Genomic DNA, 16,803 nt, shown 5'->3' with positions numbered 1-16,803 from the left:
CATGACCTTGCACGTAGGCATCCTCAAACTACTTTGGAGAAAAGTTTTACTACTCAAGTCTGTGCCCTGCATTTTACTATTTCACACAGCTCTGGGGGTTTAACTTATTCTTTCCAGGTACTAGCATTTTTGTGTCATCTGGAGGGAGCTGGCAGCCTCCCAGAGCTTGCTTTGCTTTATATATGTAAAAATATTTTTTCCTCAACATACTGAAAATGGCATGCACAGAGGAGCTTTAAGCTTTAAGCTTTATTTTGTTGCTGCATAAAAGCAGCACAGTAATGTGCTCATGTTGAAATCACCAGTTCCCAAACGGCGTCTTTCTTGCTTTCCCACTCACACTTCAGCAGATTTCAGATATCACTGGAGAATCTGAAAAGCAGCAAGTGCCCTGCCTGGCAGACAAGCTGAGGGTATAGAAAGGTAGAGACAGAAATATGTTTCAGTGCTGTTTCACTCATACACTTAACTCCCACAAACCCCAGACTTGAGCTGAATGGTCCAAAACAGGCTTTTGAAGATACCAAGAATGGGACAGAGATTTAAAGGTTTCTGACTTAAGAAAAATGCTTAAAAAAAAAAATCCAAATTTTCCCTTCTGAAGACAGGGTAAGCCCCAAAGTGGCAGGCACTTCTCCAGATGGGAGAAGGAAGAAGTTAGAAGCTCCAGGAAAGGCTGGGGTGATGCCTGGGTGCAGGAGGAGGGATCTATGACAGACACAGTTTCCTGAAGCTCTCTGAAAGCACCCAGAAGGGGCACTTTTTTCTCAGGAAATGAGCCATCATTGACCCTGGGAGGACAACAGCTGTGATAAACCCCTTCTGTTGCACAGCTGAAGCTCTGTACCTCAGGGACCGCACCACCCAGGGACATCCATTACAGTCAACCTAAACAAGAGTCTTTCCACAATGACTGTATTTTCAGGAGGAGGTACATTTAGTCAAGTAAATCACCTTCCGCTTTGACAACACCCATCTTTATTCATGCTTCAGCTTCATCACCCGACATTTGCTTTATGTTCTTGTTCAATCCTTCTGGTTTTATTGAGGTAGGCAGTTACTATCTATGTTTCCTGTTAACTCAATAAATACATCAAGGAACAGCTCAGCTGAGCATATTCCCTGTAGTAAAGGCTGTGGCTGGCTGTGGGGCCAAAGCGTGGCGATGGGTGTCTGTAGGCTCCCAGAGCACACGAGAACAGCTCCCGTACAGCTGAGCTGGGCTCTCCCCTCAGAGCAATGGGAAATCTCTGCAGTGCCAAGCTCAGTGGCGTGTCAGGATATACCCCACCGTGGGTTTATACTGCACTGCCTAGTGCTGGGGTGAGCTCAGCTGGGAAAGTGGCTTTTGCTGTACTGGAATGTCACTCCTGCAGCTGGCACACATTCTGGAAAGCTCCATTCCAGCCTCTGCTTAGGCCAGCTTGCAGTCCCCATCAAGAGCCCTGCTCACCATGCTCGGTTTCACTCATGTTACCAGCAACCATCCCAAAGGCAAAATGAACCCAGGGAGGGGGAGAATACATAGGAGTTAGCTGCTCCATCCCAAAACATCGTTAGTCCCTGACAGCCCCCGCCCCAACATCCCATGAGGAACATCAGGGTGTGGAAATGAGAGACCGCACAAGGGACCACCAGCACGTGGTGACTCCAGGCAAGTACAAAGCCATGCCAAAGCAGTACATTACATGGGGGCATGAGAGCAATGTGTGTGTACTTCTTTTCGATATAACTCGACTGGCACTTCAAGGGGAGGAATTATGTGAGCCTATCAGTAACATCTTTATGCAGCCCAAGGTGAACATTTGAAAGTTATTTAATAGGCAAAACTGCTTTGAACAGGCAGCAAATCAAGGTCATCTCATTCAACAAAATCATAAAGAACAGCAAAAGTGTTAAATCAGTATGGTCATATATTTACAGTGAATAATTTAAGCAGCGCCAGAGTTGAAGCCAAAAAGATTTGCTTCAATGCTTTGAATTTAGCTCTGTTTTCAGAACAACTTAAAATGGTAAATTATGTTCTTCTATTCCACTGGTCTTACGGAAACTCAGTCCCTCCCGTCATGACTTCATGAAGATTGAGTGGGGACAGGTCCTGTTCTCTTTCACCTTCCCCAAGATACTAACTTCTACTGATACGCTTTGCTGAGGGCAGAAACTGAGATAAAACAGGTGACTTTACTAGCATTGTTCAAGAAAGCATTAAAAAGATGTTAAGTATATTTTAAACTAGAACTGTGCTGTAATCTCAGCTGGTGTAGACTGACATATTTCCAATGGTATAATGGACCTATGCCAATTTACATCAGCTGGCCACAGCATAAGATGTTGAAACCAATTGGAAAAACTCATCTGATATTTAAAAGCAACATATGGGAGCAGCAGAGACTCCAGGAAGACACTCCATTTAGGATACTTTGAAAACAAAATACATTCTACTGTAGTGTGGAAGGAGGTGTATTAACTTGTATCTATGTCCTATGGACAGTAATTATGATTTAAATCTTATTAATATTGCTTCACATCTTACTTAACACTCATTGTCATGGCCTTTTGGGGCAAATGAGTAGAAACTGAATGTTGCATTGCTGCATGCGTATTTAGGGAAAACAAATTTTAAATGAGCCAACAGAAATACTCGCCCTGGCAGGACTTGCTTTTGCAACTCAAATGCTACTGCTCGTAAAGAATATGTACAAAATGTAGAGATTCAGATAGCTACCAAATTTGAAAAAACTAGTAGTCAGTGGCCACAGAGGTTATGCTTGGCAAATAGGTTGGTTGCTGTGAATTGTCCCATGTACCTGTGGCAGTGAAGTTATGAACGTGTTCAGCACACCCGTATTCAGCAAAGTAACCTCAAGAGGACATCAATATAACCTGGAGAACTTTACTCAGCCAGGGTCTGTCTCACCTTTGGTTTACATGAGAGTTCAATCCACAAGCTTGTCGATGTTCAAATGCACAAACGGTGCTGTTTGGAGAACAGACACTATGAGAGAATGACACAAACATGGGAAAAGCATCTGTTTTCTCACTCTTCCTTGGCAGCAGGTTTAAGAGCACAGTGCATATTTTGTAGTGATTCAGCATTTGACTACCTAAAAAAAAAAAATCAATATTTCCAACTCTGTTTCCCTTATGTCCTTTTACTTCTTTAAAGAAGCTGCAGTGATGAAAGCCTTATTGTAAAGATTAGTCTCATCTACAAATGCAAAGTAAAACCGTGATTTTTGTTGTAAAATATGAGCCTGCTATTGCTACAGGGTTTATGAATGAGGATTAAGTTAGTCCCCATGAAAAGTTCAGATGCGACATAATGTTAAAAGGTATTTTGTCAATGGAAGTAATGTTGAGGCAGTTCAAAGTTGGCACGACTTCCCCAGCTTGACTGAAAATCTCATGCTTTATCAATATACTCAGAATTTCTACACATTGAGCCCGTCACAGACCTGCTCTGAAACCCACAGGTTTCAGTGTGCTCTGTGTCAGGTCACTTACAACTGTTAAGAACAGAAACAGAAGGCGACATGTATCAAACATGAATCGGAAGTGGCACATCAATACTGCCAAGAACTCCTGGTCTGCAAACACTGACACCTCCCCTTACATCCCATTTATTAAAATAAATTCATGCAGGCATGGGTAAGAAACACTGAAACTGAAATTTTAAACTTTCCTTCCCTATTAGCTGGCAAGAGGGGATGGAGGAGAATTAGCCTCAGAGATGTCTACGACTCAATCCCTGGAGAAGGCTGAATACAAGGGCACAGCAGATACCTAAGCAGGTACTTTAGGCTTCTGTTTATGGACTTGAAAACTGTGTATGACCTTGTGGGGATGGTTTGGGTGGAAGGACCTAGATCACTATCAGGCTATTTCCTTGTAACTGTATAAATTCCAGGGCAGTTGATCACCCTGAACCCGACGGGTGCAGGGGCAGAGCTTTGCACCCTGGCAGAGCTTTTTTTCTTACCAGATCATCACGTTGTGATAAGTTCTCCAGTGAGAAGGGTTAGTTACCCTGCCTAGTTGCCAACACCGGTGATTCTTCGTGCTTTTATAATGACCATAGAAGAGCCATGTGAAGAATTGCTCTGCAGAGTTGTCTCTCCAATGACTATGGTGCCTAACATAGATTAAGCTCCTGACTTGCAAGCATCTGAGGTTGTATGAGATGACTTCAGGCCTGGATGTGGCCCTGAGACACTTTGGAGAACACGCCAAACAAACCCAACCAGGCAGCAGAACCTGCGCACCACCATCACAGCACTGACTCAGGCCCACAGCATACAAATGCTGCGCCCTTAGCCTTAGACAGGTAAAAAATATTAAAGTTAAAAGGTAAATCGTATGCATTATATATAACAGAATGACTGGTTTATACCATTATGTTTTGATTTCCTCAGGAAAACCAGGACAATTAAAGGCAGGAAGGAAGATCATAAATTTGAAAGAAGACAAGGGGATAACCGCTCACCTGAATAGGAAGTTTTAAATAGTCTATCATTGACTCACCATGATTTGGAAAACAGTATACCTTACACTTTTACTCTTGCTTGCAAAACATAGAATAGATATTATACTATGAATTAAAATAGACTTGCATGGTAGTCTGTACCCAAATGATTCAAATACCTATATTAGTTTTAATTATACATGGTACCCTTTCACAGCGTAGATGTATAGTGAATAATAGCTAGTTTTGGGAGCCATTCTATGAAAATGAAGAGTTAGACTTCAGCCTTTCAGTCACAATAAACTCTCCATCACAAGACTTGACCCCTTTGTAAACCACTCAGCCTCTGACACATTGCCCACACCTAGACAGATACATATGCCTCTTTAAACCAGAGAGACAGACCCATGTAATATCTAGTTAGCCATGCTCTATAACAGTTGTTTTCTGTAACAGTCTTCCTTTGTATAAGAGAATATAGTGGGATAGCTGAAATTAATATAAATAACAATAATGTATATGTCCTCAATCAAGATGAGGAGTTCCGCTGTGCAGGGGGTTGTGCAGCTTTATATTAAATCTTCTCTCCATCTCCCCCCATTATTTAATAGATAAAATAGAAGCAGCGTGAGAAAGATAGTATTGTCCTTATCTCCTGATAGGGAACTGTTGGACGTAAGAGTAGGAAGATTAAGTAATTTGGGTTCAGGAAACCTGGGCTAGAACTAGGAACTGACCCTGGACTACTCGTCCCACCATCTCAACCATGAACCTGCAATTCCTCTCATTTAGTAACACCAAACTGGTGTGCAATTTGAAGATTAGACAATGTAACATTTCCTTTGAAAATATAGTATTAATTCTGGGTCCGTGATTACTAGTCCCAAATCCAACAATTGTTCACATATCTGCATATTCCCTTTGTGATTGTTTCTCTGAAACAATATTTATGTAAGCACCACATTGTCCAGTCAGAATAGCAGCCCTGGAGCCTTGGGATGCCCCTTAAACACTATTTTTAACAGCTCATAGTTGCTGTACACACATGGCCTTTCCCTGATAACCATGCTCAAAATGCAGCTAACTGAGCCAGCATTTGAGCAAGATGGTGCCTTACTATGGCTTCCGTGCAGCCAAAACACACTTCTGAAACCGGCACAGTAACCAGAGATGAGCAGATCCTAAATATTTTGATAGGCAGAGCCCCATAAAACATCAAGTTAGAAACTCAGCAGCCCACAGACACCCATGACTTCAGCGGCTGCTTCAACCTGTATCTAAGCAGCAACCCACATGAGTCAAGTGGTGGGAGTGAATTTCTCATTCCCTTCCTTCAGAGCTTCCGTTAGTGTTGCTACAGTCGCTGTTACGGGCACTCGAGTGATGCTGTATGATTATAACGCGCTGTCACCCTCCCAAACATGTAGGCGGATTTCATATCGCTTACATATAGCGAAAGCCTTTCCACCGAGAAGAATTGCCAGGAATTCCTTAGCCTACTGTGAGCAACACTGCCTGAGCGGAGAGGTGAAGAGCTGCCACTTCTGGTGAAGATCAGATAAGAATGAGGAGTGCCTCTGCTGGGTGCAAATTCAAGAGCAGAGGGCCTGCTGCAGACACATCCTGCCGTAGGCTCCTGAAAGCCCCGCGTTAATAAAGGCTTGGAGATGATGTGTGTGAAAACGAAGAAGAATTGGCTAGCTGGCCATGCACATTTTAAGGTTTCTAGATCATAACTTGTTCTGTGAATCCTAGCCAGAAGTCGGTGGGCGGCCAACACAAATGGGGGCACTGGTGGAATGAGTGGTCAGCAGTTTTGTAAGAAAACCACTGAAATTCCCAATAGGTCCTCTCATCTTTTCCCAGGTTGGGTGGTGTTGTCCACAGAGGAAGCAGAGACACTGAGAGATGATGGGCAAGACTAGGATTCAAGTGTAGCATTAATCTCCTGTCTGTGGTGAAAGTCTAGTTAAGGTTGTGAGCTAACAGGAGTTAAGTCCTTGAGGTATGGCAGCATAGCGTAGCTTTCTCCCAGTTCCCACATTGTAGAGCCATGGTACTACCACAGGGATATCAAGAAGGAGGTGAGATTAATCTCTCCTCTGGCCCACGTTGATTAGTCTCCAAGAAAGGGGAATAAATAACACCACTGCAAAGGACATCTGCAATCCTTGTGCTGGGGCTGGGCTTCTCCACATGATAATTCATGTCCTTTTCTTTACCTACCATATGTTTGCCTTGCCCATCCCTGGCTGTACACATCTGGAGTGATCTGACCCCATGCAGCTGGGATTTTCCACCTCTTCTGCAGCAACTTTCCTTCCACTGGGCATAACACTTTCCCCCCAGTATTCAAGCTCTGTTGATTTTGCTTCCATTTTCACATCTACTGGCCCAAGGAACATTGCTGAAAATTTGTCTGTAAACATGCTGTGAACTCAGAGGCAGCCAACTGGTGACTCCATGTAGGTGGAGAACCAAACACAGGACCAGAGTGTATGGTGGTTTTAAACCCTATTCTTCTGGACAACGGAGACCTTTCCAAGCCAATCCTGCTGGAGATCTTGTCAAGTCATCAGATCATTACCCCCTTTCCCAGTCTGAGTGTGGCCCTGTGTGTGTAGCCCCACCATTGCTAACTGATGAGCCCTGGTTCTCCCTCCCACTCAGCAGCATTCTTTCATGGTAAGGTTTGTCTCTATATCAGACTATACCTTGCTGCCTCCCTTTTTTTCCAGGCTATGTATGTGTTTATTTCCTTTGATCTTCCTAGTAAATAGGTCATTCCTTCCACGCTCTTGTCTATACCAGTTAATCTATAACATTACCTGTTTGCCTGCACTCTTTTCAGTAGGGCCTGCCCCAAGTGGTATTCCTATTAGCACTTCAAAAGTGGATTGATCTGGGTTTTTTTAATGAATTATCAGTTGTAGTTTTCTATCAACATTTGCATCGAATGGTCTTTTCTGGATTACTGCTCTCCACAGGCTCTGGCTTACTGTTTTGACCTCTCTTTAGTGAGCACCGTTACCCTGTGGATGTTTCTGCATTTAGGTTTGTTCAATTTCTTGCTATTCCCATTATGTCCCACTCTTCATTTATTGAAATCCCTTTAGGATGGTGCTTCTAATAAATTATTTGCAATTCACACTCCAGCTGGGTGTTATCTTTGAATTTGATTGATGTATTTTTCTTCTCCTTCCTCGATGATACTGCAGATGAATATAATGTCCAACACAGCAAGAGTCCCTGAGGAGCCCAGCTGAACATGGCAATATTTACAAGCATACTCCACTTTCTATTGCAGGGGCAGATTTTAATCTCTGTCATTGTTATTCTATGTAACCACCCTACATCTTTCTTGTTCTGCTTTGGGCCCAGTCCAACCACTGCTAAAGTCAACTGTGTCTGCATGGAATCCTTTAGGGATGGATCAGGATCTACAGGAATATTATGTCTGAAGAAACTGAATACAATAACTTGCTGAAATCAAGGAGCTCTCTGCAGGACAGTTCTCTGTACAACCAGTTGTCTTGTCAATGAGTGAAACCCTTAAGGGCAAATTTACTGAGCGACTCAAGGGACAGTATCCCCCTTCTCCTCCCACCAGCATGGCCCACTATGGTGTATACTCCATCCCACATGATGGATAAGCAGCTGCTTATTCTTCACTCTCCCCACCCAACACACACACCCTGTGGTTTTCCTCCTCCCATCAACACTGTGAGTATAATCTGGCTGTAGAGTCTATCACTTGGATGCAACTGCTTTTCTCAATGTGACTTGTCTTTGTGTGTAACACATTTCTGTTTTGTTCTTCCTGCGGAACATCTACTAACAGTTTCTGATTATTAGAGACCAAGTTTCACCTGGAAAGGATGTTAAGTTAATTGATCTGTAATTCCCCTTTTGGAAAAGAAGCGTGATGTTTTCCCTCTGCCAGTCATCAGGGCTTCCTCAGTTCTTCAGGAGCACTTGAATATAATGGATAATGGGCCTAAGAGTTTTTCAGCTAATTCCTTTAATACCCTCGGGTATGTACCATCTGGCCCTCTGTGCCGATTTGAATGCATTGTGCTCTTAATATTTCTTTGCTGTTTCTTTAATGATTTTGCTAACTTTTAGCTCTCAGCTTCTTGGCTTTCCTTTGATTTCTCATTGCACATAATGCTTTTAAGGGAAATTTAGAAAACTGAAATAGGTGATGATTTTTTCAGCTCACTGTATCCATGGCAGAAATGAACTCACTTTTAGAATTCACCTTTCACCAAGAAGCATTGAGTCTTAAAAGTCTAAGCTGCAACTATTATCTTTTATCCTATCCAAGCAAGGCTGCATCTACAGAACATTTTCTGCTATTTGAAAGGTCCCACGCAGGAGAATTTTCTCTTAGTCTAAAACCCTATATCCAAGTCTTGCCTACTCGATCCTGGTAGGGAATTTTCCCTTCTTCCTATCACGTCCTATTTTCTTTCTCTCCAAGCACATTTATGTGACCCTGCCTACATCCTTCAGATACTTGTAGACTCATGTCTGCTATTTTCTTATCTCTTTGCCAGCTTATATCTAAGCATCACTTAATCCTCATAAGTCAAACCCACCCCAAATGATCTGATCATGTCTCTACTCTGAGGCCTCTGATTTTACAGTGTTTGGCATTGGGATGCCAAGAAATTAACAGCCAGCTTCCAGCTGTACCTCAGCCAGGCCGGTTAGTGTGATGCCCACTGAGAATGGCATGGGTCTTTTGCAGTGCAAGCTGGCTGCCAAAAGTTCCATGTAGGTTGTCCTCCTATATCACCTGCCAGCCTTTCTTTACGTGGCTGCTTCTGAGCGTCCTTTAGAGATATTTTTTCCTGAGTGCTGGTAGCCTATATTATTCCACTTTCGTTATGCTATTTCCTGGCCACATTGCTAATCTCTGTAGGTGCCACAGGGTAATTTTTCTGTTCAATAACATTCAAAACTCCTCCCATTTTAGCATCAACACCATCTCGCTGTACCGTGCGTTTCCCCTGCTTACTTATATGTGACTTGCTTTCATTCTTTTCCAACCTTTTCTTCCTGTTCTCCCATATTCTTCACAGAATATTTTTCCTTTAAAATGACTTCTATAGGATTTCCTTTTCCTTTTTAAAAATAAAAAATATTCTCCTTTCTACATGAGTTAGACACAAAGGTTTATACTGGTCTACCTCTTATACATAGTCTCTTTGCAGTAGCTACAGACAATGATGGGTCTACCCACATGCTGAAAGATGTAGTAAAAGGCAAGTAAAATTCATTAGATGAAACAGCAAGTAGGCAGCACATCTACCAGGGCATGCTCCCAGGTTTCAGTTTGGATGTGAGTCATTCCCTGTACAACCCACGGAGGATGGAGGGGGACAGTCTCCTTACTTCTCGCTTTTAGGTGGTGCTAGATGAGAAATCTCCTGTCTTATCTCAGGTCAGACTCGCCAAAAAGACTATACTGGAGCTGCTCTGCACTTCTGACTTTCCTCAGCAACTTCATGGGTGGGGAGGCAGGAGCAGATCAGTTCAGCCTCCTGAATCCTGCCACCTTTGATGACATTGATACTGTTGGCTAAGGGTATTCCCAAGGCTGCTCTCAGGACCAGGCTTGCCTCCCTCCTGCATGGCACACGCCCTGCGCACAGCCGCAGAGTGCCATGGAGGGGCACATGAGGCCCACATACCTCTTCAGCCCCAACACTTAGCGTCCTGGCAAAGACGTGGGGAGCCCCCAGGCCCTGTGCACAACATTCGCGAGGGGACCCTTGGGCAGCAGACAGCTCGGATGGCCTTCAGGCCTCTCCAGAGGCTGCTTTCAGTGCCATACAGACATTGACTTCAAGCCTGGTGGTTGTGGTTGCCTTCCCTTCACCCTGACTTTGGAAAATTGTCATGCCATGGTCTCCAGCACTCCATTCCCTTGGCACGTCCAGTGAGGCAGTGTCTGGATATGGACTAGTCCATGCCTGTCAAAATGCTGGATGGGAGGCAGAGCACGAGGGGATGCTGGACAACTTCCCTGAGCCTTCAGGCTCCAGAGAAGAAGTGACCCTTTTTTTTCTCCTGAAAAATGAAAGAATTGCAGAGACAATAAACAAAGGGCTGAATTAAAACCGCTGTTTGCAGGAGATCATGAAGATTTCAGTGATATCGTACTCCCCTGCAGAAAGGAGAGATTAAGAGTGTTACAGGACAGATTTACAAACCCTGGAGAGAATAAGTATCCAACGGAAATCTTTGGCAATCCCCTTCCCTTCCTCTTCTGAGTCTTACCCTGGCTTCTGGTAACACTTAGAACAAAACCACCAGCTCGTGCTTATTTTAATGTGTTCTCTACTTTCCCCTGAACCCAAATGAAACATCAAAGGTCTGGCTTGAGCACTTGCAAGTAAAAATAGCTCTAAAGCTAATATATTTAAGGCCCTTGTATGATATCTATGAAATAATTCATCCTAAGTCCATGAGAGGGGAATGATGTTGTTTGTCAAAGGAATGTGCGTTGTGCTGATAGTGGGCAGTACTGACATGTAAAGAGCAATGATTGATACTGCAAAACAAAAGGAAGATGAGAAAAGGGGCATGAAGACTGCATTGCACTGTATTGTGGAAGAGAAGCAACATATTTTTAAGATAAAAGCCATTTCAAGCTGCCTTTATTTTCTCTTCTGTTCTGATCCTTCTCTTCCCTTTTTAGAAATTTAGGTTTGAATGTGTCTTTCTGGGTACTTAAGAGTATGGTATATCTTGGTACATCCGTGGTACACAGGAGCATGACCCTCTCTCCCCCGTATAGTACTGCAATTTGTTTGTTACCATCCAGGACTCATTTATTCTCTGTGGCTTTTGCCTGTTTTTGAAGTAAGATAAATCAAGACTATGAAAGCACCAGACACATCCCATATAGTCCCTTTGTGTCAGCCTTTTGTCTCTATTGCTCTGTATTTGAACAAGATACTATGCTTTCTACTCTCTGTCACTACAAACTTCTGCTTTAAATTCCTTTGCTTCACAGGTGAATAATGTTTTCTCTTTCCATCTTCTAGTAACAAGGTAAATGCAGCTTTGCAGTCATTATTACTTACTGCATTTCTCATTGAGCTCCAGAAACTTGGGCAAGGATAGCTCAAGCCATTGCAATAGCATTGCCAGGTGGGATTTTCTGGAAGAGATCAGTATAAGTCCTGCCTTCCTCTGATCTGATGTTTTTCATCACTGTTTTTCAGCAAATGGTTCCCAAATGCAACAATTCTAATTAGTCTTTCTCAGATATCATGGAGGGGTGCCGCAGGGTATTCCACAGACTCCTGCCTGTCTTGACGGAAAATTTATGAAATCTCTTGAGTTGTGAAGGAGGCTCTCTTTTATAGGATGGTACTCAAAAGAAGTTGGAAAGTATACTTGATTTTAAGCACAGACACAAATCCTTCGTAGGCTGCTATATAGAGAAACCCATCCTCATGGCTCACCAGTGAGGAACATGAACATGGCCATATGGAGCAGATGCAGGTTTCAAACCACTCCGTGAGCGGTGCAAAGAGTCCCGTTAGCTGAGCTGGAGAAGAGGAGAATAATGGGTCAAAAAGGGCCAAATACAAAGGGACAAATGCTGGAGGGTGTGAAAAAAAAACAGACCTATGCCTTGCAGCCCTCAAGGCTGCTCTATTAACATGAGGGCTTGTTGCATTTATTTAAGCAGGATGAACAAGATAAAAAGAGCTTGTTGGTGTTGGATGCTGAGGCAGTGTTTAAGACATCCCTGACTCACAGCTCACAAGCTGGGACTCGTTTTGCAAGTTCAGTCCCTGTTCAGATAGGATCAGGGAATGTCTCTGGGCTGGATTGCGAAGGAAGCAGAGTCTTGCCAAATATGCTCTGCCCACAGCACCGTCCAGACCCGTCAGATGATATTTCTTCTAATTTTACTAATGTATGCTTGGCCCTGATTCCATGCTACCTGAGGCTACAGCCGTAATAAAAACACGGCACACATGCTGTGGGTGGGTGCATGCAGCTGGTGGGAGTTGAGGCACGTGAAAACGAAAAACACAACCCTCTCTTAATTGCAGCATAGAAATCAAGAAATAATATTGTTCTGATTCCCTGCCTTCTCCCTCTCTCTGTGGCACACCCTCACTCATAGCCCTGTCAGTTGCCAGAGAAGATGACAACAGATTTCCTCCGTACGGAGGTTGCTCCATACCCTGAGCAGTGCTTAGATTTTCAGGCAGAAGTGGGCTTGTATGCCACACACAGCTTGTGTTCAGGTGTGGCTGCTATGCTAGGACCATCCCACGTACACATCTTGTGGGCTGCACTGGTGCATGTTGGTGGTCTAATCCCTACCTGAGGATGAAACCGTCAGGCTACTGTCCTGCCACGGTCATGGAGGACATCCACTCCTGGGATGGAGTGAAAGAGCCCTTGACACACACTTATCTCCCACCCATGAGCTGCTTCTCTGGGGGAGGTGGGTTCTATTGCAGCTCCAGGATGTGTGAAAATCTCACTAAGCAGCGCATGGGTTTCGAAAAGTTGGACTTCTTTGGGCCATGAGCCCTCCTGAATATGCAGCTTGTAACACCACCACCATTGTGTCTTGTGAAAAAGAAATTAAAACTGAGGCCCAAGAAAAGACACTGGCTTGATGGGGAAAAGCAAAGCTAGTACTAGCATCCGTGGGACTTGTTAGTGAGGGGACATGGGGAACCTGTTCACTTTAACCAAGAAACAGTGTTGAGCCTGGGACTTGACCTCTGGTTGTTTCTGGGCCAGGTGTGCTGCCTCGGTGAGGGTGTTCACCTTGGGGGTGAATACCTCCAGCTACCAGCACTGACCCTCATCCTGAAAGGGAAGGGGCAGAGAGGAACTCCTTGATGCAGCCTTGTTTCTGCTCTCAGGGTGTAAACACAGGCATTAGAGGAATAGTCCATCAAAGGACCAGAACATGTTGAGGTACAAATATCATGCTTACCACTGAAAGCAGCCAGCCATTGCAGCTCTTGACCTCCCTGTCGCATCGCCCCACTAACACATACTCCTGATATCACTTGTTAGGGGCCACCTTGTTCTCCAACAGCTTTTCCCGCTGGAATCCCTTGCAAAGAGAATCAGCACGGGTTAGAGAAACCCATGGGTAGTGCATGTTTATGTGCTGGGAAATTTTTGATTTTTATGGACCTGTAGAAGTTTCAAGCTTCTGACATGAGATCAAATCCTTGTTTCCAAACGTATAGTGAGCATTGCAAATATCAGGAGTATTGCAGTCTAAAAATTTACATTCATCACACGTAGCATGGTCTATTCTTGTTGATTTTCAACAACAGCATGTTATTTACTGGCAGCATTTTTTGCTGGCTGATGTTTAGCAACTCCACCTGCTGATGCCCAATGCTGCAGGGTGATATGCAAGTAAAGATGATGCAAGAAATAGAAAATGGTCACTTCCTTCTTCCACTTCTTCTTCTGACTGATTTCACACAGTTAGTATATATTAATGATTGCTTTTTTCACGGGTCTGTGCTGTCATTTGTCTCAGATGCCTTAAAAACTTAAAAACACTTGCCCAAGCAATGCACTGTCATATCAGAAGGAGTTTCTTTTCCTCGCTCTCTCCGGGAAAACCTCCACCCCTCTAGGCAAAACACATGAGATGCTAAGGCTTAAAATTTATGGAGCCTGATTTAAAAGCCAGGACGTCCCTGGTCTCAAGGGAAGGGAAATGACCCTTGGCTTATTTTGCAGTCACTCCTTTTCAGCGAAGGAAGTGCTAATAAGAGCTCACTGGAGGCACAACAGCTTAGGACAAACGAAGACCAAAAAGCAGCCGGGTAATTGCTGTGACTGGGAATAAAGAGGAGCCAAGGAGAACACGTGAGAAGTTTCCCTTGTGAGCAGTGCTCTGCGAGCGATACACATCAGCAGTCACGCTAATGTCTGAGGAGGGAGCTACCGAACATCCAGAGCTGCCCCTGGGGGGCTGCCTCACCTCCCAAACCAACTCAGCTGGAGCCCGTGGCAGGGGCTGGGCGGTGGGGACTGGTCCACGGTTGCAGTGGGGGAGAGGAGACAGAAGGGAGAGGCAGCACTGGGAAAAGGAAATGAGTAAAAAAGCCGCAGACGTTGGTAGGAGTTAGACATGGAGAGATTACGTCGCACACCCTGCAGATATGTGAGCGCTCGAGCAGTTTGAGAACAGCTCTGAAACCCGGTCACACTCACCCAGGGGAAACCTCAGGTGAGATTTCAAAGCACAGCATCCTCAGGCTCTCGGGAGCCCTCCTGGAGGCACATCGGGGCACTCGCTCCAGCTGCGCCCAGCACCTTTCCCTCCTGACAAGCCTTCCCACAGCCTCCCCAGCGGGGACCTGTTCCCTTGGCTGTGCCAACTCCGAGTGGCCCAGCCCCGGGTGTCCCTCCACGCACCCCAAAAGTCACCATGCTCCAGGTCCCATGGGGCGCTGCACACACACAGCAACACGCACCCAACACGTGATGCAGCTGTAAGTCAGAAGGGACCATTAGCTTGTCTTACCTGGCTTGGCAGTCACAGACCACCAGATTTCACCTGAGTACTGGGTCCGGTGACTTGATTAGGCAAAATATCTTGGTCCTCTCAAGATTATAAGGTCTCAGTCAAAAATCTGGGAATGGGATAGGCCGATCCTGCTGTTGTCTGATGCCTCATCAGTGGCAGAGGAGGGCTTGGTTGAGCTGTGCCTTCATGATACCAGCAGGCAACCAGTAACTCACTATTGTAGAGGAAGGCAAAAAGAATCCAGGTCCTTGCTCTCTGATCTGAGGAAAAAACAGTTTTGAACCTCAAACACAGTAATCACTTTGACTCTCAGCAAGTTGGAGTCAAGAGTCAAAAGGGGATGTGACAACACTGCCATGTATAACTGTTGCACCACTTTTCTTGTTGCACTTCCACTTATTGCTCAAGCATGGTCCACGACCCTTCTGGCCAGGATTTGCCAGCAATATACTGAATAAAAGTTCAGAGTGATAGTGTATAACATCCTTATTAGTAACTGTTAATAACTCCATAATGTAAAATGAACATAAGTGATTTTTTAATGAAAGACTTGATGCACACAAAAAATTGTGTGTGCCATTTGAATACTATAAATAGCTTATAAGAAAATAAATTATCAGGCTGTAAATCTAGGAGTCCTAGACAATAAATTCTTTTGTGTTCCTCATTCATATGACCTTTTCTTGCTGTTACACACTATAAAGTCTCAGAAGGGGATTTTCTGTCATGTATGTATGTAAACACACATTCCCACCAGATCTTTCAGAGATGATGCCCCTCTGTAGTGTCCTCATCTTGCAAGACTGAGTGAATGGCAGCACCTTAGCCTCTCCCCAACAAGCAATTCATCGATCAATAGAGGTGATTATCTTGCTCTATTTAGCATTGGTGTGGCCTCACTTTGAGTACTATGTGCAGTTCTGGGCCCCACAATTTAAGAAGGATGTGAAGGTCCTTGAATGTGTCCAGAGGAGGGCAACAAAGCTGGTGAGAGGGCTGGAAGGAATGTCCTATCACGAGTGGCTAAGGACTTTGGGCTTGTCTAGTTTAGAGAGAAGGAGGCTGAGGGGCAACCTCATTGTTCTTTACAGCTTCCTGAGGAGGGGAAGTGGAGAGGGAGGTGCTGATCTCTTCTCCCTGGTACCCAGTGACAGGATGCGTGGGAATGGTTCAAAGCTGTGCCAGGGGAGGTTCAGACTTGACATTAGGAAACATTTCCTTACCAAGAGGGTGGTCAAACACTGGAATGGACTTCCTTGAGAGGTGGTTGATGCCCCATGCGTACCAGTGTTTAAGAGGCATTTGGACAATGCCCTTAACAACATGCTTTACCTTTTGGTCAGCTCTGGTCAGGGCTAGTTGGACTAGATGATTGTTGTAGGTCCCTTCCAACAGAAATTATTCTATTCTATTCTATTCTATTCTATTCTATTCTATTCTATTCTATTCTATTCTATTCTATTCTACTCTACTCTACTCTACTCTACTCTATTCTATTCTATTCTGTTCCATTCTACTCTATTCTATTCTATTACCTTTGCCAGAGGCCTTTCCCCTTAGCCCTCAGCTGCTGGCGAAGGCACCTGCTTGCCTTCCACACATGCCATGAAGTCCAACTCCCCTAGGGGACAAGTTGCTCAAACTGAGTCCACAAGAGAGAACTGCTAAAACACAATCCTCTCTCTCTGCGCCCTGGTGTGGTGAGTATGACTGAGTACCACCTGCCAGCTCGACCGCCTACGCTAACGCTCTGTCCTGGGGAAATGACACCTGAGCATTTCCAGTAAGTGTT

The 16,803-nt window shown here is 44.5% G+C and overlaps 1 protein-coding gene across 2 annotated transcripts in view; it reads right to left on the bottom strand.

Moving 5' to 3' along the window:
- Positions 1 to 15,312, bottom strand: part of GPR132 (G protein-coupled receptor 132) — an 88,050-nt gene extending 72,738 nt beyond the window's left edge. Inside the window, exons 1-2 of one of the 2 annotated variants that reach the window (XR_012673782.1) lie at positions 15,009 to 15,312; positions 11,969 to 12,029 (exon numbers count right to left, since the gene is read on the bottom strand). The gene's annotated coding sequence lies outside the window, so the exon portion shown is untranslated. Of the gene's footprint in view, positions 1 to 11,968; positions 12,030 to 15,008 lie in introns of those variants that run through there. The other variant, XM_075150929.1, reaches the window with a different exon arrangement.
- Between the last annotated feature and the right edge of the window lie 1,491 nt (positions 15,313 to 16,803).

The sequence above is a fragment of the Calonectris borealis genome, chromosome 5 (assembly GCF_964195595.1).
Source record: "Calonectris borealis chromosome 5, bCalBor7.hap1.2, whole genome shotgun sequence".
Taxonomy (NCBI): Eukaryota; Metazoa; Chordata; class Aves; order Procellariiformes; family Procellariidae; genus Calonectris; species Calonectris borealis.
The sequence above is the reverse complement of the archived record's forward strand: the minus strand, read 5'-3'. Positions and strand labels throughout refer to the sequence as shown.